General features: G+C 47.0%; 1 protein-coding gene across 5 annotated transcripts in view; it reads left to right on the forward strand.

The window, feature by feature from the left end:
- The first annotated feature begins 16,418 nt into the window (after nt 1–16,418).
- STRBP (spermatid perinuclear RNA binding protein) overlaps nt 16,419–24,011 on the forward strand; it is a 145,686-nt gene continuing 138,093 nt past the window's right edge. For 3 of the 5 annotated variants that reach the window (XM_075835520.1, XM_075835517.1, XM_075835521.1), the window contains exon 1: nt 16,419–16,517. The gene's annotated coding sequence lies outside the window, so the exon portion shown is untranslated. Of the gene's footprint in view, nt 16,518–18,098; nt 18,177–18,620; nt 18,641–24,011 lie in introns of those variants that run through there. The other 2 variants (XM_075835518.1, XM_075835519.1) reach the window with 2 other exon arrangements.

A 24,011-nucleotide genomic window follows, 5' to 3' on the forward strand; every position in this document is an offset into this window, starting at 1 on the left:
ACATCGACTGTGACGTCACAGATCTGCACTGCCAGAAGCTGGGCGTTGTGAAGAGAAGTGGATGATACTTCTATACACAACGCCCAGCTAGTAAAAGTAGTAAAAACGCCCCGATGTACGCACATAATACACGCCCAGTTGTACTTTTACTTTTCAACACGCCCAGTTGTACTTTTGCAAGCCTCATTTGCATAAATACAAAAATGGTCATAACTTGGCCAAAAATGCTCGTTTTTTAAAAATAAAAACGTTACTGTAATCTACATTGCAGCGCCTATCTGCTGCAATAGCAGATAGAGGTTGCAAAATCTGGTGACAGAGCCTCTTTAACTTTTAATACTATTAACTCCAGCGGTAGTCACTGTCCCGGGTGCTGAAAGAGTTACCGCCGATCAGTTAACTCTTTCAGCACCCTGGACAGTGACTATCCCCTGACGTCGCCTAGCAACGCTCCCGTAATTACGGGTGCACACACATAGACACCCGTAATTACAGGAGCCGCATAGACTTCTATGGGCCTGCCCGTGCCGTAATTACAGCCTGAAACAGGACATGTTCTATATTTTTAAACGGCACGGGCACCTTCCCGTAAGCATACGGGAAGGTACCCGTGGGCTATAGAAGTCTATGGGCCCGTAATTACGGGCGTTTATACGTTCGTGTGCATGAGGCCTTAGAAAGTTATGCCAGAGACACGCAGGACCCGCTGATGGGTTCAGTGACAGCGGGTCCTGCGTGTCTCTAACATAACTTTCTTAGATGTGATCAATAACAGGTGGATCCTGCGATCCGCTGTCACTAAACCGGTCAGTCCCGCTGACCTGACGGATACAGGTTTCAGTGCTAGATACAGCTGCTCTGTATACAGGATACAAAGCAGTGGTCTCTCAAAAAGTAAAAATAATTTTTAAGTTCCCATCCCTCAGTTGAACTTGATGGACATATGTATTTTTTCAACCGTACTAACTACGTAACTATGTATTAGAAAGTTGCACAAAACACACTGATAAACATTTTTGTAAAAAACAACAAAAAAAACGATTTAAAAAAGGGGTACATAGCTTTAAAGGGGTTGTCCACCTTGTGACAACTGATGACCTATCCACCAGATAGGTCATCAGTATGGCATCGGTGCGGATTTGATACCTGGATCCAGCCCCATTAAGCTGCTCCAGCGGCCTGCGGGCACCGGATGTTGTGGCACATAATGCTATGGACGGAACCCGGAAGCAGTTGGCTCCGTACATAGCATAGCGGCCGTGCTGAAGAACTGCAGGTCCGCTCCTATTCACTTGAATAGGAGCAGAGCTGCAGTACTGCAGCTCGGCCGCTACTCCGTGGCAGGAGCGAACTGCTTCCGGCTTGCACGTCCGGTGCCCGGAGGCACTGGACAAGCTGATCTGTGCCGGGCCCGGGTGTCGGACCCCCACAGATCATGTACTGATGACCTATCCGGTGGATAGGTCATCAGTTGTCAGAAGCTGGAAAACCCCTTTAAGTGACTCATTTTAAGCACTAGCAGCAAGAGGTGTTGCTGAGGTCTTAAGAGATCAGGGGCAATAGACCCAAGACCTATGTTTCGCCCCCCCTGATATATAATAACTATATATAAATACATACTAGTACACTCCTCAACAGTGAAATTGCAACACCATGAAGGGTAAGTCGTAAGTTTATGCAAATCGAGGAAGTAGAAGATGTCGCTAAAATCTGCAAATTATCAAATTTTCAAGCATCTAAATCCAATCTGTGGCATGTGAGAGAGGCATAAAAGCAAGATTGAAACACTTTTAGCCACATGAAACATTAAGGCGGAATTTCCGCAACGGAATTTTGTGCGGAAATTCCGCAGCATTTACAGTAACAACAAAGTGGATGAGATTTTGAGAACCTCACGTCCACGCTGCGTAAAAAAAACCAGCGTAAACTTTAATAACTCCGCAGCATGTCAATGTATGCTGCGTTTTTGTTGATCTTCTATTGCAGGTTTTCCCCATTGAATTCAACGGGGACACAAAACCCGAAAACAGAAAGCTATGTGTTGCGACTTTTGCGGCGTAATAGCCTCAAAATTGCAACTCCGGAAAAAAAAAACATCATACTTGCCCAGAACACCCTGCTTCCTGCAGTCAGGCCTCCTGGGATGACATTTCATCTCATGTGACCACTGCAGCCAATCCCAGACTGCAGCGCCACATGGCCTGCAACGTCATTGTAGGAGGCCGGACTAAGGGTAGAGAAGACTAAGGGGAAAAGTATGAGCGCGTTCTTCCACAGCGGAAATTCATAATGTGGTGCGATTTTTCGGACGGAATGTACTGCGGGTTCCACGTTGGACACACTGCGTGATTTTTACGCAGCATATCCGACCCGTGGGAACACGGCCTAAAAATCAGACCAAGTGGTGTGGTGTGGAATGATTGTGCGATCCCTCCAGTTCTTCGAGCCAGTTATCACCACTTATTGCAAACTGAGAGGCACAGAATCCTTGAACTGAGGAACCTTGGTTTATCACTCCGGCAGGTTGCTACGCGCCTAAGCAGAGATGTCAGCACTGTTCAAAGTTGCATTCCCGGAGGTTGGGAGGACAACAACTAGAACGGGAGTGACAGCAAGATTTGCACGGAGGCGAACCTCTGCACAAACGGATCGTTTGATTGGAAGAATGGCGCACAGTGATTCATTCTGTACGGCAAGTGAAATTGAAAAAGGCGTTTGCACGACATTGGGCTATGAGCCAGACGTCCAGCTACAGATGTTCCATGGACCACACAACACTGATCTCAAAGGCTATCATGGTGCACAGCAAGACACCAATGGGGGCTGGAATGGGGGGTCTATCATCTTCAGCGATTAGTCCCTTTTTTGTTTAAGATGCAATATTAGCCGGAGATTAGTCTGGAGACCTCGTGGGCAACGCCATGAAGAGGTCTTCACAAAGGAACGTCACACCGCTCCTACTCCCGGGATTATGGTGTGTGGTGGCATAATGTATGGTAGCCGGACCACTCTAGTCTTCATTTCAGGTACACTAACAGCTCGGCTATACATTGATTTAATCGTGGAACCACTGGTACGGCCATTTCTCCAAAGTGTCCCAGAAGCCGTTTTTCAGCAGGATATCGTCAGGCCGCATGATGATCGTGCTACTGTGAGCAGTCTGTGTGGCCTAAATGTTCTACCATGGCCTGCAGCGTCTATGGACTTGTCTCCCATCGAGCACTTCTAGGACATCATTGGTTGGAAAATGCAAAGGGAGCTGCCAGCAGCCAATCATGATTGTTTGCGTGCCCAAGTGCATTCAGCGTGGTATAATCCTCAGACAACCATTAGTAATTGCATTGATAGCATGCCGAGCTGTGTAAGTGCGTGTATTTCTGCGCTTGGCGCTCATACTCGATACTGAATCATTCAAGTTGGAATATTTTTTTTCCATTTCCTTATCATTTGCAAATCAGCGACAGAATATCTATAATACTACGACCCCTATAGCTCTGGGACCCTTCCCGGTCATCTGAAAGAAGGGAGGGGGCAATATAGCTTTATTCAAGTGAAAGGGGCTTGATTCACAAGAGACGAAAGTGCTGCAGATTTTACATGCAGAATATCCGCAGCGAATTACCTTCCTAGCCATGTGGTTGAGAATTGAACACAACATTTCTAGACGTAAAACAGAGCATGCTGCGAATTTTTTAATCCACAGAATGCTCATTCTTTTCTGGACGTTCACTTTTGCATTTCACCATTTTCAATGCAGTGGTGGTGAAATCCACAGCAAAAATCAACATAAAAATCCTCACGTAACACTTGCGGATTTTGCTGTAGAGACGTGGCGGAAAAGCTGTGGAAAATCTGTGCAGCATTTCCGCCCCATGTAAATCCAGTCTACATTCACAGGAGGAAGATTTGTTGCAGAAATTTCCAGGCATCCGAATGGGGTTGTTTCTGCAGAACGTGTATGGATTTCTAGAAGCCACGTTCAGGTGAATGGAACCAGAGGCATAGCAGGTTCTCCAGCACCCGGGGCAAAGATTCAGTTTGGCGCCCCCCCCCTCCCAACTTCTTTCCCGACATCTCCTTCCCCCTCGACATGTTTGCTTTCTCTACCAATCACGGAGATCTAATTTCTTTGCACAATTTTTTTTAATGTAACTCTAGCATAAAACCATTTGTACATTTTACAAGACAAAATATTGTTCTATAAGGTAGTTTAACATAACAATAAGTTAAGAAAATAAATTTATGAGGCCACACACAGCCCTCTTGTAGATGGCACCACACACAGCCCCCTGTAGAGAGCGCCACACACCGCCCCCTTGTGGAGAGCGCCACACACCGCCCCCTTGTAGATAGCGCCACACACCGCCCCCTTGTAGATAGCGCCACACACAGCCCCCTTGTAGATAGCGCCACACACAGCCCCCTTGCAGATAGCGCCACACACAGCCCCCTTGCAGATAGCGCCACACACAGCCCCCTTGCAGATAGCGCCACACACAGCCCCCTTGCAGATAGCGCCACACACAGCCCCCTTGCAGATAGCGCCACACACAGCCCCCTTGCAGATAGCGCCACACACAGCCCCCTTGCAGATTGCGCCACACACAGCCCCCTTGCAGATTGCGCCACACACAGCCCCCTTGCAGATAGCGCCACACACAGCCCCCTTGCAGATAGCGCCACACACAGCCCCCTTGCAGATTGCGCCACACACAGCCCCATTGCAGATTGCGCCACACAGCCCCCTTGCAGATAGCGCCACACACAGCCCCCTTGCAGATAGCGCCACACACAGCCCCCTTGCAGATAGCGCCACACACAGCCCCCTTGCAGATAGCGCCACACACAGCCCCCTTGCAGATAGCGCCACACACAGCCCCCTTGCAGATAGCGCCACACACAGCCCCCTTGCAGATAGCGCCACACACAGCCCCCTTGCAGATAGCGCCACACACAGCCCCCTTGCAGATAGCGCCACACACAGCCCCCTTGCAGATAGCGCCACACACAGCCCCCTTGCAGATAGCGCCACACACAGCCCCCTTGCAGATAGCGCCACACACAGCCCCCTTGCAGATAGCGCCACACACAGCCCCCTTGCAGATAGCGCCACACACAGTCCCCTTGTAGATAGCGCCACACACAGCGCCCTCTTGTACATGGCGCCACACACAGCGCCCTCTTGTACATGGCGCCACACACAGCCCCCTTGCAGATAGCGCCACACACAGCCCCCTTGCAGATAGCGCCACACACAGCCCCCTTGCAGATAGCGCCACACACAGCCCCCTTGCAGATAGCGCCACACACAGCCCCCTTGCAGATAGCGCCACACACAGCCCCCTTGCAGATAGCGCCACACACAGCCCCCTTGCAGATAGCGCCACACACAGCCCCCTTGCAGATAGCGCCACACACAGCCCCCTTGCAGATAGCGCCACACACAGCCCCCTTGCAGATAGCGCCACACACAGCCCCCTTGCAGATAGCGCCACACACAGCCCCCTTGCAGATAGCGCCACACACAGCCCCCTTGCAGATAGCGCCACACACAGCCCCCTTGCAGATAGCGCCACACACAGCCCCCTTGCAGATAGCGCCACACACAGCCCCCTTGCAGATAGCGCCACACACAGCCCCCTTGCAGAAAGCGCCACACACAGCCCCCTTGCAGATAGCGCCACACACAGCCCCCTTGCAGATAGCGCCACACACAGCCCCCTTGCAGATAGCGCCACACACAGCCCCCTTGCAGATAGCGCCACACACAGCCCCCTTGCAGATAGCGCCACACACAGCCCCCTGGCAGATAGCGCCACACACAGCCCCCTGGCAGATAGCGCCACACACAGCCCCCTGGCAGATAGCGCCACACACAGCCCCCTGGCAGATAGCGCCACACACAGCCCCCTGGCAGATAGCGCCACACACAGCCCCCTTGCAGATAGCGCCACACACAGCCCCCTTGCAGATAGCGCCACACACAGCCCCCTTGCAGATAGCGCCACACACAGCCCCCTTGCAGATAGCGCCACACACAGCCCCCTTGCAGATAGCGCCACACACAGCCCCCTTGCAGATAGCGCCACACACAGCCCCCTTGCAGATAGCGCCACACAGCCCCCTTGCAGATAGCGCCACACACAGCCCCCTTGCAGATAGCGCCACACACAGCCCCCTTGCAGATAGCGCCACACACAGCCCCCTTGCAGATAGCGCCACACACAGCCCCCTTGCAGATAGCGCCACACACAGCCCCCTTGCAGATAGCGCCACACACAGCCCCCTTGCAGATAGCGCCACACACAGCCCCCTTGCAGATAGCGCCACACACAGCCCCCTTGCAGATAGCGCCACACACAGCCCCCTTGTAAATAGCGCCACACACAGCCCCCTTGCAGATAGCGCCACACACAGCCCCCTTGCAGATTGCGCCACACACAGCCCCCTTGCAGATTGCGCCACACACAGCCCCCTTGCAGATTGCGCCACACACAGCCCCCTTGCAGATAGCGCCACACACAGCCCCCTTGCAGATAGCGCCACACACAGCCCCCTTGCAGATTGCGCCACACACAGCCCCCTTGCAGATTGCGCCACACACAGCCCCCTTGCAGATAGCGCCACACACAGTCCCCTTGTAGATAGCGCCACACACAGCACCCTCTTATACATGGCGCCACACACAGCGCCCTCTTGTACATAGCGCCACCCACAGCCCCCTCTTGTACATAGCACACACACACACACACACACACAGCTCCCTCCCCCTTGTACATAATGCCATACAACTCCCCTCCCCCTTGTACATAGTGCCACAAAACCACCCCCTTGTACATGGTGCCACTGAACCCAACACCCATGTACTTTATGCCACACTGCCCCCCCAGAGTGGAGAGCGGTAGAGCTAGCCTACCGCTACCACTCTCCCCTCTGCCTGATAGGACTCACTGTAAGGAGGAGGCAGGAGGTCTTGCAGCGGCGTTCTGACTGGGGTCGGTGCCGGCCCGGGATTGGACCAGTCCAGTCACCTGACCTGTCATCTGACCGGTGAGGTCAGGTGACTGGACAGGTCCACTCACGGGCCATCGCCGACCCCAGTCAGAACGCCACCGCAAGACCTTCCTGCCTCCTTCGGACGCGGATCGCTGCTGCAGCCGTCCGGCATACAGGGTGCCTGTCAGCAGCGATCAGCTGCTTTGATACAGCTGCTCTGCGGCGCCTCCCCCCTTTCCTACCACCGATTTGTGCCCAGGGCACATGCCACGCCTGCCCCCCCTAGCTATGCCCCGGAATGGGACGGCTGCACAAATTTCTGCATCAAAATTTGCCTCGTTTTCCATAGGCGGAGTTCACACGTAGCATAATCCGGAAAATCCACAGCATAATACAATAGCAGCAAAGTGGATGAGATTTTAAGGAATCTCATCCACACACTGCGTAAATGCTGAGCAGAAAAAACACTCAGAAATTGACCTGCGTTTTTTTTAGTCTGCAGCTTGTCAATTGTATTTGCGTAATCGCTACTTATTTGTTGCAGCTTTTCAATGGGAAGGTAAAACCCACAACAGATAGCAGACGTTGTGTTTTTTTGCGGCGGTAAAGCAGCGATTCCGCTGCTAAAGCGCAACTCTAAAAAAAATGAAATCTTATACTTACCCAGAATTCTGTGTTTCTTCATCCAGGCCGGACTCCTGGGATGACGTTTTATCCCATGTGACCGCTGCAGCCAATCACAGGGTTCGGGTTCCAGAGTTGGGTTCCATATCCTGTAAAAATACATAAATGTCTAAGATGGTATTACCCCTTTTAGTTTAGGTTGGGTCCAGGACTGTTGAGAAAGGCCACAAAGTACAGGCCTGACAAAGATTCCATTAGACATAATACATTATTGGAATAGCTAATTCTTGATACCCTAGCGAGAATTTTAACGTCTAATAAACATATTACAGCAAACAAAATATCATCACATATTTAAACCTATACGATATAGTCAATGTGCCCACATAAAGCGAATATCTACAGCGCAATTTTGCCCACAAAGCAGTAGCACATAGCAAGTTCTTTACAAACCAGTAATTTGTGATTATATAGGACTTGTGCCAACAGTAGTGCCCCATGACGAAACTTGAATGTGTTATTGTTACAAATTAAAGTGTTAGGATATCAGCCAGATCCACTTACTAATTATATCTGGAGCAATGTGTTGTCATTCTCCAGGGATGACAGCAGGCACTGGGTATTTGTTACATCTGTTAAACACTGTACCAAAACTTCAGTGCTCCATAGCTAGTTATTCCATACAACACTGCTACGTTATAGTATGCACACAGTAGTACCACACACAGTGTTTAACTGGGGACCACAGGAAATTATTCTGAGGGCATTGCCTCCAGCTATATGAAACAAATGCCGTTACACGTATTGACCATACAACCAATAAGGACTTTAGTGATCTACTTTACTATTGACGTTGTCTATGCTGATCTTTACCGGCACTGATGTACAGTAGTTGGGCCTTGTTATGTATCAGAGCCTGAGCCCACCATTGGATTCTCTGGTCCGCTTATCTGCCAGTGATCCTACACAGCACATTGCCTCCAAGGTAGTGTTGTAGCAGTATATAGCCAATGACCCTCAAAGACATTATGTCATATTGTTCCCACAGTAACGTCATACTGGTACCACATTCTAATCTAGCCCATGTTACTGTAAAGCTGGCACCACATCTTATTAACATGGTACCGGCAATGCGAGTGATTATAATAATATGTGTACACTGCTTCAGAATGTGTTTCTATTTTGTGGGTTGCCACTGTTTCCAACAATATCCTCTTTAGTTCAACAAACCAGTGTAAGGGCATGTTCACACAGGGCAGGTACGTTGCGTAAAATTACACAGCATATCTGCCCTGGTCCCAGCAGGGAATTCCAGCCGAAATACCGCACCAAGTTGTGGTGCAGTTTTTTGGCCGGAATGTCCGCTCCGGAAAACAGCACGTAAAAAAAAAAAAAAAAAGGAAGTCTATACCTACCGGTAGCCATGGCAACGCATCCCTCTGATGTCCTGCAGCCCGGCCTCCAGGGATGACGTTTCATCCCATGTGACTGCTGCAGCCTGTGATTGGAAGTCACATGGGATGAAACATCATCCCTGGAGGCCAGGCTAGACGCAGGAGCATAGAGATCTGGGTAAGTTTAGTCTTTTATTTTTGAGCTGCGATTTTTGCGGCGGAATTGCAGCTTTTCCGCTGCAAAAATCACATCTGCTTTTTGTTTCATGCTTTACCTCCCATTGAATTCAATGGGGAAAACCCACAATATAGTTACAGAAACTAGCAGGATTTCTGCTGCGGAAAAACCGCACCATTTCCTGCATTTTTTACTGCAGAAAATGGTGCGGATTTTGCTGCGTTTTTCTCAGTGTTGGGAGATGGTGACATCTCCTCTGAAAAATGCAACAATTCAGTCCTCTTTCCGCAGCAGGAATTGACATGTTGTGGTACAAAAAATACACACCGCAGGTCAATTTCTGCTCAGAAATTGTATGCAGCGTGTGAATGGGATTTGTTGAATCTCACCCACTTTGCTGCTAAAAATTAAATTAAAAGTTAAAAAAAAAAAACATTTTCCCCCTAGAGCATAGTAAAAAAATTTAAAAAAAATAAACATAATTGGTATCGCCGCGTCCGTAAAAGTCTGAACTATTACAATATATCATTATTTAACCCGCACGGTGAACGCCGTAAAAAATAATAATTTGTAAACGCCAGAATCTCTATTTTTTGGTCACCTAATCTCCCACAAAAAATGAAATAAAAAGTGATCAAACCGTCGCATGTACCCCAAAATGGTATTATTAAAAACTACAGCTTATCCCACAAAAAACAAACCCTCAAACCACTTAATCGACGGAAAAGTAAAAAAAGTTATGGCTTTCGGAATTTGGCGACAAAATAAATTTTCTTTTTTACACTTCGGTTTTTACTTGTAAAAGTAGTAAAATATAGAAATATATATATTTGGTATCGCCGTAATCGTATTGACCCGCAGAATAAAGTTAACATGTTGTTTTAATTGCAGTGAATTCCGTAAAAACGATGCGTAAAAAACAATGGAGGAATCGCTGTTTTCATTTTCTACCCCACAAATAATTTTTTTCCCGTTTCCTAGTACATTACATGGCACAATAAATGGTGCTACGAAAAACTAAAACTTGTCCCGCAAAAATCAAGCCCTCATAGGACTATATCGACGGAAAAATAAAGACGTTATAGCTTTTGGAAGGTGGGGAGGAAAAAACGGCTGCGGCGGGAAGGGGTTAGTGTGTCAACATAGTATTTGCTCTCACAGTAGTGCCCACATAACATACAGATTTGTGTGCATATATAGTTTCATGTACCGCCATGCATGAACCGTATCACATAAGGCCTTATGCATATTACCATATTATGGATTTATGATGTAATACAGACCCCTTAGCCTGATATGGGCTCATACTGTACCCCCGTGTGCCTCAGATTTAATACAGAAATACACAGCTTTTACACGGAAAAAATGGTGGCATGGTAGTATACGGTGTGTCATAGAAGAACTATATGGCGGCACATGAATACGGACCCATAGGGACTCCATGTGCTGCTATACAAGGTCTCTACACATGGCAATGGATTTCATTTGGAACTTTCATAACCCACCCAAGTATAATATTACTAAGAAAATCAGCTGTAAAAAAATGATGTACATAATAATAGGAGGGTGTAATAGGATTAACATACAGAAAATACAGACTATGAAACAGAATAAAGGAATTGCTGTCTAACTGCTTTCCCATTCATGTAAACTATTATAACTAGAATATTATTTTTAATCTACCCCATTTCTCTGAGAAATCCCAAAATTGTAAACTAGGTTTACAGCAAAATTGAACTCATGCTGCTTGACGCAGGTCTCTTTTCAGGTAACTTCTCCTGCGCATGGCTGCATTACGGATCCGGGCTGATCGGATCCTTCATTCTGTGCTCATAGCTATAATACTGTACCTTCGAGTGCCTCCGACATTTTACAGACACTTAGGGCTGGTCCACACGTAGCGGAAATTGCTGCGTATTTTACGTCCGGAATTGCGGACGGAAAACATGCAGCAGAATAGAGTAACAGCAAACAAATCTTATCCACGCTGCGTAAAATTTTCAACCAGAAATTGACCCGCGGTGCGTATTTTTTCGTAGCGCAGCATGTCAATTCCTGCAGCGGAAATAGTACTGAATTGCTGTGTTTTTCAGAGGAGATGTCACCATCCCCCAAGCATTAACGGAAACACAGCAAAATCCGCACCATTTTCTGCAGTAACAAATTCCTGCTCGTTTCTGCGGAATTGCTACAAAAATTTTCTGCAGCAATTCCGTTCCGTGTGGACAAGCCCGGAGGCTTCTTACGGGTTTATAGGAAATTTGTGGATAAAAATCAAATCCAATTTTTTAACTGAAAACAAGTGTATCATGGCTATAGTGGTTGATTTCATGAGATTTAATACCTGTGGACCAGGTTCAGTCTGTCCGAGTCTAGGGGTATATCGAATATGAATGTATTTCTTATCTTTCTGCTAATCAGTGTAAGCAAAAGGAACACGAAATAACAAGCACACAAGTCCTTGACCTTTTACCAGAAAGGTTATAAACCCATATGGCATAAAATGGCACTTCAAAGTATGTGTCACTGAAAACCAAGCTCTGGTTCGGAGCCATATTTAATCTGGGACTGCATTATGAGACATTGCATTTATAATATTAGCATTTGGAATTAATTTGCATAATGTGGAATATACGGCATAAATGTCAACTTAGTCTTGTCTATATTATTAATTGGGCTATCTGTAGAGAACCCTCACCCAGTTTCATCATTAGATGATAGCTGGTCGTGTTTCTGTCCTGCAATGAACTCTGACTGTCAAAAGTGACTACTGAAGAGGAAACAGCAATATGAGACAGGAGGCTTACAACACTTGGAGTTGGCAGGGGCAGGCTGACAAGGAGACACACAGCTGCCAAGGTTTGTAATACTTACTACTAGATATGGCGTCATGCATTCGATTTTCCAAGAAATGAAGGTTCACAAATTGAACAGGTAGTAATTTGAAGTTCTGTATTTCAGACTGGGCATTAGAACTGGAAAACATGGAAAATGTTCAAATCCAAATGGAGAATATAAATTGGGTGGGGCAATCGGTCTTAGGGTACGGCCACACGGAGCGGCCCTGACACGGTCGCAACGCGGCCAACAACCGTGCTGACACTATGTAGGAGCGGCTGTCAAATACCTCGTTAAGGGGTATTCCGGTTACATGTGCATGCGCACTGCCGCTCCATTCATTCTCTATGGGAGCGCCGGAGATAGCCGAGTGCAGTGTTCGGCTTTTTCCGGCGCTGCCATAGAGAATGAATAGGGGGTAAGTTGTTGTAATTTGCAAAATCGTGCGGCCATAAAGGGTGTATTAATTCATGGCCACAGATAAAGGGACGTTTACCCGCGTTAACCTGCGGGCACTAACAGGCTGTTTGACAGCCGCACCGAACATGGTGCCGGCGCGGTTGTTAGTCACGTTGGACCGTGTCAGGGCCACTCCGTGTGGCCGTACCCTAACACACACAAGACGTTCACAACATAATACTTGTAGACCAGCCGCCTTCACCACTTGGATCATTGTCCTATATCAGACAGAGACATTGACAGCAGAGAAGTCTGTGCCATGTTGCTACATTTACTAATGTGGTAATGACAACAGCCAGGGGAAAGAAGCATCCCCAGAGGTGTAACCGGATGTCCCTGGGCCCTGATGCAAAATCTGTAACAAGACACCCCCACCCCCCAACTTTACATGCAGTTTTAGGTAATGGTGGCCGGCGAACCATTGAAACGTCTCAGGCCTGATGCACACGAACAGATTTTTTCCCTCCCGTAAATACTGGCGTAAATACGGGTCCTTGGTCACACGTATTCGACCCGTATTGCACCAGCATTTACGGGACCGGTGTCATCCGTATTCCACCCGTATTTACGGGCACGTTTTCTCTGCAAAATTGCACTGCACTAATTGGCAGTCCCTTCTCTCTATCAGTGCAGGATAGAGGGAAGGGACAGCCCTTTCCGCAGAAAAAGTAAAAGAAATTCATACTTACTCGGCCGTTGTCTTGGTGACGTGTCCCTCTTTCGCCATTCAGTCCGTCCTCCCTGGATGACGCGGCAGTCCATGTGAGCGCTGCAGTCAGTGATTGGCCTGTGATTGGCTGCAGCGGTCACATGGGCTGAAATGTCATCCCAGGTGGGTTGATCTATATTGTGATCAGTAGTCACTGTCCCGGGGGCTGAAAGAGTTACTGCCGATCGTTTAACTCTTTCAGCACCCTGGACAGTGACTATTTACGGACGTCGCCTAGCAACGCTCCCGTAATTACAGGGTGCACACACGTAGCCACCCGTAATTACGGGAGCCCCATAGACTTCTATGGGCCTGCCCGTGCCGTAATTACGGCCTGAAATAGGACATGTTCTATATTTTTCAACGGCACGGGCACCTTCCCGTAAGCATACGGGGAGGTACCCGTGGCCAATAGAAGTCCATGGGCCCGTAAAAACGTGCTGTATTTACGGCCCGTAATTACGGGCGTTTTTACGTTCGTGTGCATGGGGCCTCAGATAGTAGTTCCCAAGTGTAACTGCAACCTCAGCACCTCATATACTTATGCTCCTGAAAATACACAGTGATGTCACTGCACAGGAAAAATTCTGATAATAGGATAATGCATACAATGATATCCCACCACAGGGATAATAAAAACATACTGATTTTATAGTGTAGGGATAATAAAAAAATCAACTGAAGTCATAACAGAGATTACATGGATAATAAACCGTGTAAAGTGGATTATCGCATAGAGTGATGACACGGTATGGGAATGATGAACTCCCAACCGTCCCAGATTCAGCGTGACAGTCCCGGGCAGTGGTGGTATGTCCTGGACTCCCGATGGACTCCCGATGTCCTCTGGACGCAGATACAGTTGAACCCAATGCTTAAGCAGGGAACCATTAGCTCCCTGCTTCAGCATTAGTACAGAGGACTCTCCCGGCACAGCGCTACTTTAAGTGCTGAGCCCGGGAAAGCACTTGATGTCACTGTTCATATATAGACAGTGACATCAGTGGCTCCTCCATAGCGGAATCCCCTGCCAGAGGGTTGCTGATGCGCTGTCCGGTAATTACGCTCCTAGAGGAAATACCTGACGTCATTGTCCATATATGGACAGTGACGTTAGAGGCTTCTCTTGTAGCGGAATCCCCTGCCAGAGCGTTGCCAATGCTATGGCTGGGGATTCCTCTACTAGGGGGAATCCCTGATGTCACTGTCCCATTTCTGCACAGTGACGTTAGTCTGGCTGGGGATTCCAGCTGTGGTGGTAAATATAGTGTATGGTGGTAGGTGAGGGGGCATTATAGAGTAGGGTGGTAGCTTGGGTCATTATACTGTATAGGGGAATCTATAGGGGGCATTATACTGTATGTGGCAGCTATGGGGGCATTATACTGTATAGTGGCAGCTATGAGGGCATTATACGGTGTTGGAGGCACTATGGGAGCATGATACTGTGTGGGCTGAAGCTGGTGTGTATGGGTGGGATTAGAGCCGTAGCTTAGAAGGGAAAAATTTTGTAGTAGCGCGCTATGCGCACCCCAACGGTTGCCCCTCGTGGCGCTACTTTAAAGTTGGGAGTAATAGATATCACAGAACAGGGATAATAAACAGTGATGTTACAGCATGGGAATAACATGTCAGAAGTCACGTGACATGTCAGAAGTTTATCAAACGTTTAGCTACACTTAAAATAAACAACCTACACAATAAATTTATGGTCATTTATGATGATCGGTGTATACTGCAAAGAAAAAAAAAAATCAGCGAAAATGGCTTTCTTTCTGCATTTTTGCCTAAATAAAAATGTATATAACTTAAATGCGAATGTATATGTACCAAAAAATGGAACCTACATAAACCACAAATTGTCCCGCAATACACAAAGCCTTATACAGCTACGTCAAACAAAAAATACAAAGTTATGACTGCCGCGATGTAAGGCTGGGTTCACACGAGCATGTTATGTCGAAAAGGACGAAACGTATTTCGGCCGGAAATACCGGACCGAACACCGTGCAGGGAGCCGGGCTCCTAGCATCATAGTTATGTACGACGCTAGGAGTCCCTGCCTCGCTGCAGGACAACTGTCCGGTACTGTAATCATGTTTTCAGTACGGGACAGTTGTCCTGCAGAGAGGCAGGGACTCCTAGCGTCGTACATAACTATGATGCTAGGAGCCCGGCTCCCTGCACTGTGTTCGGTCCGGGACTTCCGGCCGAAATACGTTCCGTCCATTACGGACGTAACCTGGTCGTGTGAATCCAGCCTAAAGAGGGAAAATCAAAAAATTGTTCTAGTCCTCAAGGTCAAAATTGGCCCGGCCAGGGGTGAAGTTTCGCTCCTGGTCTTGGCTTACAAATACCGATGTAAAATACTGAAGAAAATACTGTAAATGAGACTGCAGGTGACAATTTTGGGTGCCTCTAGTAAATGTAAGTCTAGATAGAAACAATTTAATTGTTTTTCTGTACATTTTTGGGTGGAAAAATAGTGCATCAGGCGTCACTATTCATACCGTCATATAACAATAATAAAAAAAAAAAATATATATATATTTTTTTAAAAACCCTGGCCACTATGGCACCAACATTCTCGTGGACAGACTTGATTAGCTACAGTGGCCACGTTAATGTTTAACGTGGCATCATCACAGGATCGGTGGAGAGCACCTGAACGTCAGAGTTGGAGCGGCAGGGGGGGGGGGGGGGATTAAAAAAAAAAAAATTATATATATATCAGCCAGTGAAAAACTTTTACTGGCACTTGCTTCTTGACATGGATACCGGCTGGGTCGGTGGTTCACCTGCTGGGTTGCAACCCTAGGCATGTACATCCCATAGATACCTATGGGAAAGTATATGACATGTTTTCCGCAAAGAAAGCTATACTCTTCATGTAGACCATGTGAACAGAGGCTTATATTTCATGCAGATATCCTTTCATCTCACTTCTTAATGCTCTTGTAATATTTTTCTCCTTTCTCATGATAATTGAGGAGTATATTGTCGGGTAATGCAGTGAATATGATTTCCGTTGCCCCGGTTAGACACCTCCAGGACGCTAGGCGTTATAAGGAGAGGGCAGCAGTGCTCCCTCAGGTGCAGCCTCCGTGCTCGTCCTCCCGGCGCGCCCCCTCTCAGGTGCCTGCTCTGTACGTGCGCTCACTGCGCGCCCCCCTCAGGTGCAGGAGGAGTGGGAGGGGCTGCAGGAGGCTTGCGGCCAATCAGAGCAGGTAACGCGGTCACGTGCTCAGCGCTGGGATCGCGCCCTGCTTGGTGTGTGAAGAGGATAAGGAGGAGGCGGCGGAGCATCACCGGGAGACCGGTAACTAGTGCTGCGGGGGAACGGCGCACGGGGGGGTGAATAAGACGGGGAAAGGGGGTCTGAGTCTCCGCTGTGTAGATGTGTGGCAGTGCGGATAGAGAATAACGTATAAAGAGAGTTGTCCAGAGTGCGGTCATACGCCGGCGGTCCGGGCACCGTGTGAGGGGAAGGGGCAGGGACGGGCGTCGTGTGTGACCTGTCAGTGTCCCCACTGCGCCATCTGCATCTCATCCATAATACATGTGTACATAGTAGTGAGGAGCGCTGCGCATGTGGGATTGTTGTGCTGTGTGCGGGATGAGCGCTGCAGTGTCGTTATAATAAGTTACTGCTGTGCCTTTGTGCTGATGTTATTACACCTCATGTGCTGATATGTGACCGGGATATGAATGCTCCTCCTCAGCGTGATGCTGGCGATTAATACTGGACTGGTTGTTAATGCAGCATTCATGTAATAGGCAGAACACGCGCTCCTCATCTTCCTGCAAGTCAGTGTGCGGCTCCAGTCTTATCAATGGCTATCGGAGTCACTTTGTGTAGCATAGGACCATCTGTGGTCCCTGTCCCTTCCTCCCTGTCCTGATCTCAGCAGGGTCACATACATGGGATGCTGAGGAGTCTCCATGCAATATGACCAAGGACGAGATCTGCTGCCGTACATGTAACCCCTTCATGTCTGATCACTGCCCATTGCTGTACTTGTATTTATCGGAAGGGCAAAAAAGGGCACAGGTCCAATGATGTTTTCTGTGCTCCAACTTTGCAGAAATGAGAGGTTTATAAATTCTATACAGATCTTAAACCTGATAAATCGATTCTAGAATCTTTAGTTGCATTGACATTCTCCAGTGATTATAAAGTCAGCGATGTGCTGAGATCATCGTGTAAACCCCATGAGGGTAGTAGTCGTCATAATCTGTTCTGATATATGGGACAAATCCCCAGTGGTTGGAACTGATCATTTCAGAACCACAGACATCTGTCAAAATGTGGTCAACTTAAAGGGGTTCTCTACCAACATGGCTGCTGGGTGCACATCTCCTGGGTTCTGTATAGGGCGTAACGCAGGGTGACCTGGTGGTTCACTGTGGACACAAGCCACGTTACTGTGGAACCCTATCTGTGATTGTGGGGTGTCCTATAGACCATCAATAAAAATCTTTCTATTTCACTGTCAATAGGAGTTCTTCTCGATGGGTCCTGCACATTGCCCCAGTGTTGGTACACTTTCTAACAAGGCTTGTTGTTGGATAATGTTGCCATGGTTGCTGCCAATATACGCTGAAATCCGTGCATGAAGAGTTTAGACTGTAAGTGTAGACCATGAATGGAAGGCGGATTGTGTGCGCAGCATTGACACTGCTGTAATCTGGTGTAGTTGAGCGGTGAAGCTTCGGTGTGGTGTAATTAGCGACTCTCCGCTGACATGTGTGCTGTACTGTGTGGTCAGCCCTCCATGGTCCAGACATATTTGCTTGGTCTCCTTCTTTTGAGCACCACTTCATGAATAGGGATTTGTTCTGGCTGATGCACATGCGCGGTGCCCCCCCAGCAGGTCTGCCAGATGGTGTCCCTCAGCCTCCAGTCAGTTTCTCACGTTGCTGCTGCGGGACAGACTGGTGAGAGGAGCTTGTACAATGAATGGAGAATGAAGACCAGGTAACTGCTGTGGTGTGTGATGGAAACCGATTATTATCTGTAGAGAATGACCCCAAGATTGTGAGATCCGCCAATGGTTACGTCCGTATGTACATAACCTATTCCAGGAGTGTCTTTTCTTTTTTTAGGACTATTGAGACCTGTCTGTGCTGTGCTTCATATTTGTATGTGTTGTGTTTAGTTGTGACGTTACGTCTTACACCAGTTTATATACATATATATATATTCTATGCTGGACTAACCTGTTCCTCGCAATGTGCTCGGTGTGTTAAAGGTGCCTATGGTCTGTGAACTCATTCACTTTGAAGTTTTTCAGTCGAGTTGCAACTAGATACGGTGTGTGAGGGTTACATGTGTATGTTTATACACACACACACACACACGTGGCCATACAACCTAGAATACGGACAGCGGCTGTATAAGAGGTCGGCTATAAGAGATACGGACAGATCTAGGCATTTTTGGTAAGTTTGGGAGGAGCTGCTCCTACTGGTATGTAATGAATTTGTGACCCAGCCAGTATGGTGGTGGCAATTTACTGGCTTTATCTCGTCACTGTTGGTCTTGGTGACCTGTATTTCCTCTGTCACCACCAGTTGTCTGACTTTTATCTTCTCTCTGTGTTGAATTGGACATTTAGGAGAGTAGTGCCGTTTTGTATATGTTTGCGGTGCTTTATATTTATGCTTGTTTGTTTTGTTTTAGTTTTTTCTTTCATATATATATATATTTATTGATGTCCCAGTATTGGCAAGGCTGTTATATACTTATTCCACTGAACTCTACCTTTTCCTCGGAGTTGTGTATTTCTGTGGGTCAGAGTACAACTCCTCTGCTGCTCCTTTCCAGTTAGTACATTTCACTGTAATATGTCTGAGGTCACACTGCCAGTTTTCTTATAATGTGGCCATTGTAGCCCAGAAATTCTGTAATCATATGGTAAAGTCGGAGTGAGACTGCAGGCCGGGTGCCATATTACTGAATTATACCTTTTAGGAGCTTTGAAAATTTCGAGCTATTCATCATAATCCAATTACCGATGAACGTATGTGAGGGAGGCTGACCCGCAGGAAAACTGAGCGGCTCCTGCCTTCATCATCAGCGCTCCTGTGTCACTATGGGAAGCAATGACACTTCAGATGACAACAGATGCCACAAGCTGGGTATTAGTGTGTCTTTAACCCATAGATTTCTGCTGTAACCTACTGTTACTTGGTGAGATGGATTATTCTGAGGCGCAGGAGCTGTAGGCATGATAAATCCATATGGTAATGATGGAATATTTCCATAATGAACTGTGTTGCATGGTCTCCTGCTCCTCTGAGGCACACCATTGTACTCTCTTACCCGACCAGACTTTACGGGGGACATGTTGATATATTTTGTTTGCTGTAAGATGCTTTGCACGACACATTTACTGTAAGCGATCAGTGGATTGTCCTCCCCGTGTGCCTGGATACTCCTTGTGCAGCTGCCAACAGCAGGAGTGTTTATATACAGCGTTTCTTTTACTAAGTTGCTTCTGTGTAATTATTATATTTCGGATGTTACATTAGCGTCTCAATTGCATCTTTATTTATTGATCTGATTTAGTCAGGGAACGCACGGTTCACCATCTTTAGTATGGCTATGTCCTATGTAGTGTGTTGTAAGGTCCTCGTACGCCTTCAGGTTAACCACTTCCAGGTACTCTTTATTTGCAATGTGTCTTGTATGTCAGAGTTTTGTATAATATGTTCTGTTTGTGATGGTAGAAATGTTAAGATTCGGATCTGATGACCGGTGGACATCTGTGAACTGGAAGTGGCATAAATAACAAGTCACCGTTACCATTCTATTATTGGAGTTGTTGCTTTGAGCCTGGGTGGTACCTGCTTCATTGTTTTTTGACCAGATGTTGGCATTCGTATCTAGGTCTGTGTGCCGTAACTATAGCCGTAAAGCAAACTGCTGCTCACAACTCAAGTGCAGCAAACCAATATTTCACCAGATTTCTTTCTTCTGGTTCAGTCTTTTTTGGTTTTATGTAAATAAAGCTTAATCCTTTGTGTAATGAAAAGTTCTGCAACTTTCTAATAGGCTTTGTGTTTCAATTCCTCATTATTTTCAATCTGTGTTTGCTGTCAGTGTATGGAATTCTTATTTACATCCAGAAGCTTAAAGCCACTAAGGACCTAATACTTCTCGCAACTAAGCGTTGTAAATCCTCTGAAGGACCTGGACTCCAGGGTGATACATTGCAGCAACAGGATCTCGAGAGATTTGTGGTGATGTACAGAGCGTTGCAGAGACTGCCCAGGATACAATTGGGCTGTGTTCACACTTTCATGACTTGCTATGGTGTGTATTTTACAAAGAATCCGTGGCAGAAATCTGACGCTCACATTTTTGCTACGGATATTCTGGCGGATCTGCATGAGGATTAGCCCCATTTACTTGCTTTGGATGCAGAATTTGTTTATACGTTTTCAGGCTGTGGAACGTCTGGTCTTTTCTGCTTTCCCCCGCTTTTTCATGAAAAATGCTGTGATCTGAACAAATGCCTCAAAAGTCGCAATTTTTTGTGCAAATTGCCAGGAAATGGACCCAGAATTAATACTAAATCCCCCCCCCCCCCATTGTGTATTAAAGGGTCTACATGTCACCCCCCCCCCCCCAAACACACACACACACACACACACACACACACTGCAATAAACATGTGTGAGCTAAATAAAATGTATATCTCGGAGAACCCCTTCCTTTTTTTAGTTTTGTAAAGCCGGGTGCCCCCTTCCGCCAACAGTCTTTGTGGCGTTTGTATACAGCTTTTCTGGTTGCGGTTGGTAGACGTGAAGCTGTCAGCAGGTTGTAAGGTAAAAGAAAAACACTGTACCATTGTGTGAACATGGCCTAATACTATGTACCAATGATCTAAATAACTGTATTAGCGTAATGATGGGGGTAGGGAAACAGACCAGTGAGCCCTAATCTACCCGCCACTCAGTCCCTGCCTACTTGCAACGACCCGCCCTAGGCGACGGGGTACAACTGGGCGACGGTCCCTACGCTCAATAAGTGCACAACAGACAAGGGTACACAGAAGCTAAGGGAAATGGGGCAGTTGCCCACGGCAACACCGTGAGCAACAAGAGTGGTGAACGAGCCGAGTCAAACCAGGAGTGTACGAGGTACCAAACGCAGAGCAGGAGAGTAGTGTACAAGCAGAGTCAAACCAGGAGTGTACGAGGTACCAAACGCAGAGCAGGAGAGTAGTCAGCAAGCCAGGGTCAGTATGAAGCAGGGTCAAATAGTTCAGAAGCTGCAGCAGGGCCAGGAAACCACACGAGAAGAATCACAAGCAAAGTAGGAACAGGAAAGGCAGGTATAAATAGACCGAGGGCGGGAGCTAGCTCCGTCTGGCCAGGCTGTGATAGGCTCTCCCACTCCTAAGCCTTGCCATCCTGAGTGGTGGAAGATGGAGTCAGTCTCACAGACATAGGTAATCAGTCTGCACCTGCTTACAGAAGCTGTACCTGGCAGATCCTTTACAATTAGGGTATGTTCACACGCTGAGCTAAAAACGTCTGAAAATACGGAGCTGTTTTCAAGGGAAAACAGCACCTGATTTTCAGACGTTTTTTTGAGCAACTCACGTTTTTTGCTGCGTTTTCGCGTCGTTTTTCGGCCGTTTTTGGAGCGGTTTTCAATAGTCTATGAGAAAACGGCTCCAAAAACGTCCCAAGAAGTGTCCTGCACTTCTTTTGACGAGGCTGTAAGTTTACGCGTCGTCTTTTGACAGCTGTCAAACGACGCCGCGTAAATTACAGGTTGCCTGCACAGTACGTCGGCAAACCCATTCAAATGAATGGGCAGATGCTTGCCGACGTATTGTAGCCCTATTTTCAGATGTAAAACGAGGCATAATACGCCTCGTTTACGTCTGAAAATAGGTCATGTGAACCCAGCCTTAGAGCTAAATATGTAAGATTGTAGATCTGGAAAATGTATGCACTTATTGGTAAATGATATACAGGTTTGATATTTGCTGTAGATCTTGGAGGATGCGGTGCTGCTCCCTGATACTGTCGTAGGTTTGCAGATTGTGACTTTCCAGATGTAAGGTACAGTTCACTGAATGCTGGAATGTATAACCGGTGACACAATAACTTCTGCTTCTGAGGCGCTCACCTATTTTGTGATAAAGCGCAATGAGAAGAAGAAAGGAAAAATCACTGGCAATTCTTTGGTAAATGTTTGGTTGTGTACCCTCCAGCCTGCACATGGGGTGCATGTTTGGGCACCATAACCATAGGATTCCTGGTAGGGAGCTCCAAAATATTGGATAATTCCAGGAACTAGTGGCGCTATAACTAATAAAATCTATAAGGTGTCAGTCAGAGACGCTCCTTCAATCAATTGTCCCTAGTGGTCTTGCAGCATCACTGGATGTCTTACTGCAATTAAATATTTTTCACACTTGCTGAGCTTTTTTAGTATCTTCTATTGATTTGAAATAGACTTGGTGTATGTTCACATCTGCGTTGGTGTTTCCGTTGATCTGCTCTATCAGGGGAGCAAAGCAATGAAAATACCGGAAGTGCCGATTCTGTTGCATGACGGACCCTCTTGGTGCCTGATGGAAGCAGTTGACTTTACTTTAATGGGTACCGTCGGGTTTCTGTAATGTCGTCAGTCGTTTTACCGAAACAATAGTGCGGCTGGGCTATTGTTTACGGTATTTTTGGTTGCATCTGCCCCTAACGGAGCCTCCAACACAGACGTGAAGAAGCCCTAATCTACCAGGAGTGGGGACATGGCACCCTCTTGGTAATGGACAGACTCCACCAATCAAACTTTATGGCCAGTTTCACACCGTGTTGTGCGGATTTTTCTAAAATGAAATATAAAAATGTCTACATACTCCAATTTTTTTTAATTTTTTTTTTTGTAGTGTTTTGGGGGTCAGTGGCGTTTTAGTCAAATTGTAGCATTCTGTAGGTATTCTGTTTTTTTTTTTTCTGGAAATCTCTTTTTAAGCTTCTCTATAGAACCTCAAAAACACCATGAAAAATACAAAATTATACTAAGGCCTCGTTCACATCTGCTTCTGGGCTCCGTTCATAGGTTCCGTCGGACCTTTCCGTCAGTGGAACCCATGAACTGATTATAGCTTTACGTTTGCATTACCATTGATTTCAATGGTAACTCCTCCATTGTAAATGGTTTCCGTTTGTTACCGTTCTGTAAGGCTTCCGTTGTTTTGATGGAGTCAATAGCGCAGTCGACTACGCTATTGATTCTGCCGAAAAAAGGGAACCGTAACGATACGGAGACAAACGGAAGCCGTATGGTAATGCAAACTGAAAGTTATGGTTTCCGTTCATGGGTTCTCCTGGTGTAAATTTCCGGCAGAACCGCGGCGCAGATGTGAAAAAAGACTGGAAAAATATTGTCTATTTTGGTAAATACATTAGTTTTTGCAGTTTACATGTGTATCGAAAATAAGTCCTAGGAGTTATTGTTGATCATGTCGTGTGTCTTTGTTGCTGTGATCGTGAGATTAAAGTGTAGCTAAACGTTTGACGAACTTCTGACACATCAGAAGTTTGGATTGGTGGGGGTCCGAGCACGGAGACCCCCACCAATCGCTAGAACGAAGCAGCTGAAGCCCCCGTGTGAGCGCTCAGCCGCTTTGTGTCTGTTTGGCTTTTTCCGGAAAGCCGATGTATCGGAGTACAGGCTCATAGACTTTCTATTGAGTCCGTACACGATACATTTATTTCCGGAAAAAACCGAAGCGGCTGAGCGCTCACACGGGGGCTTCAGCTGCTTCGTTCTAGCGATTGGTGGGGG

This window comes from Rhinoderma darwinii, chromosome 8 (genome assembly GCF_050947455.1).
Source record: "Rhinoderma darwinii isolate aRhiDar2 chromosome 8, aRhiDar2.hap1, whole genome shotgun sequence".
Taxonomy (NCBI): domain Eukaryota; kingdom Metazoa; phylum Chordata; class Amphibia; order Anura; family Rhinodermatidae; genus Rhinoderma; species Rhinoderma darwinii.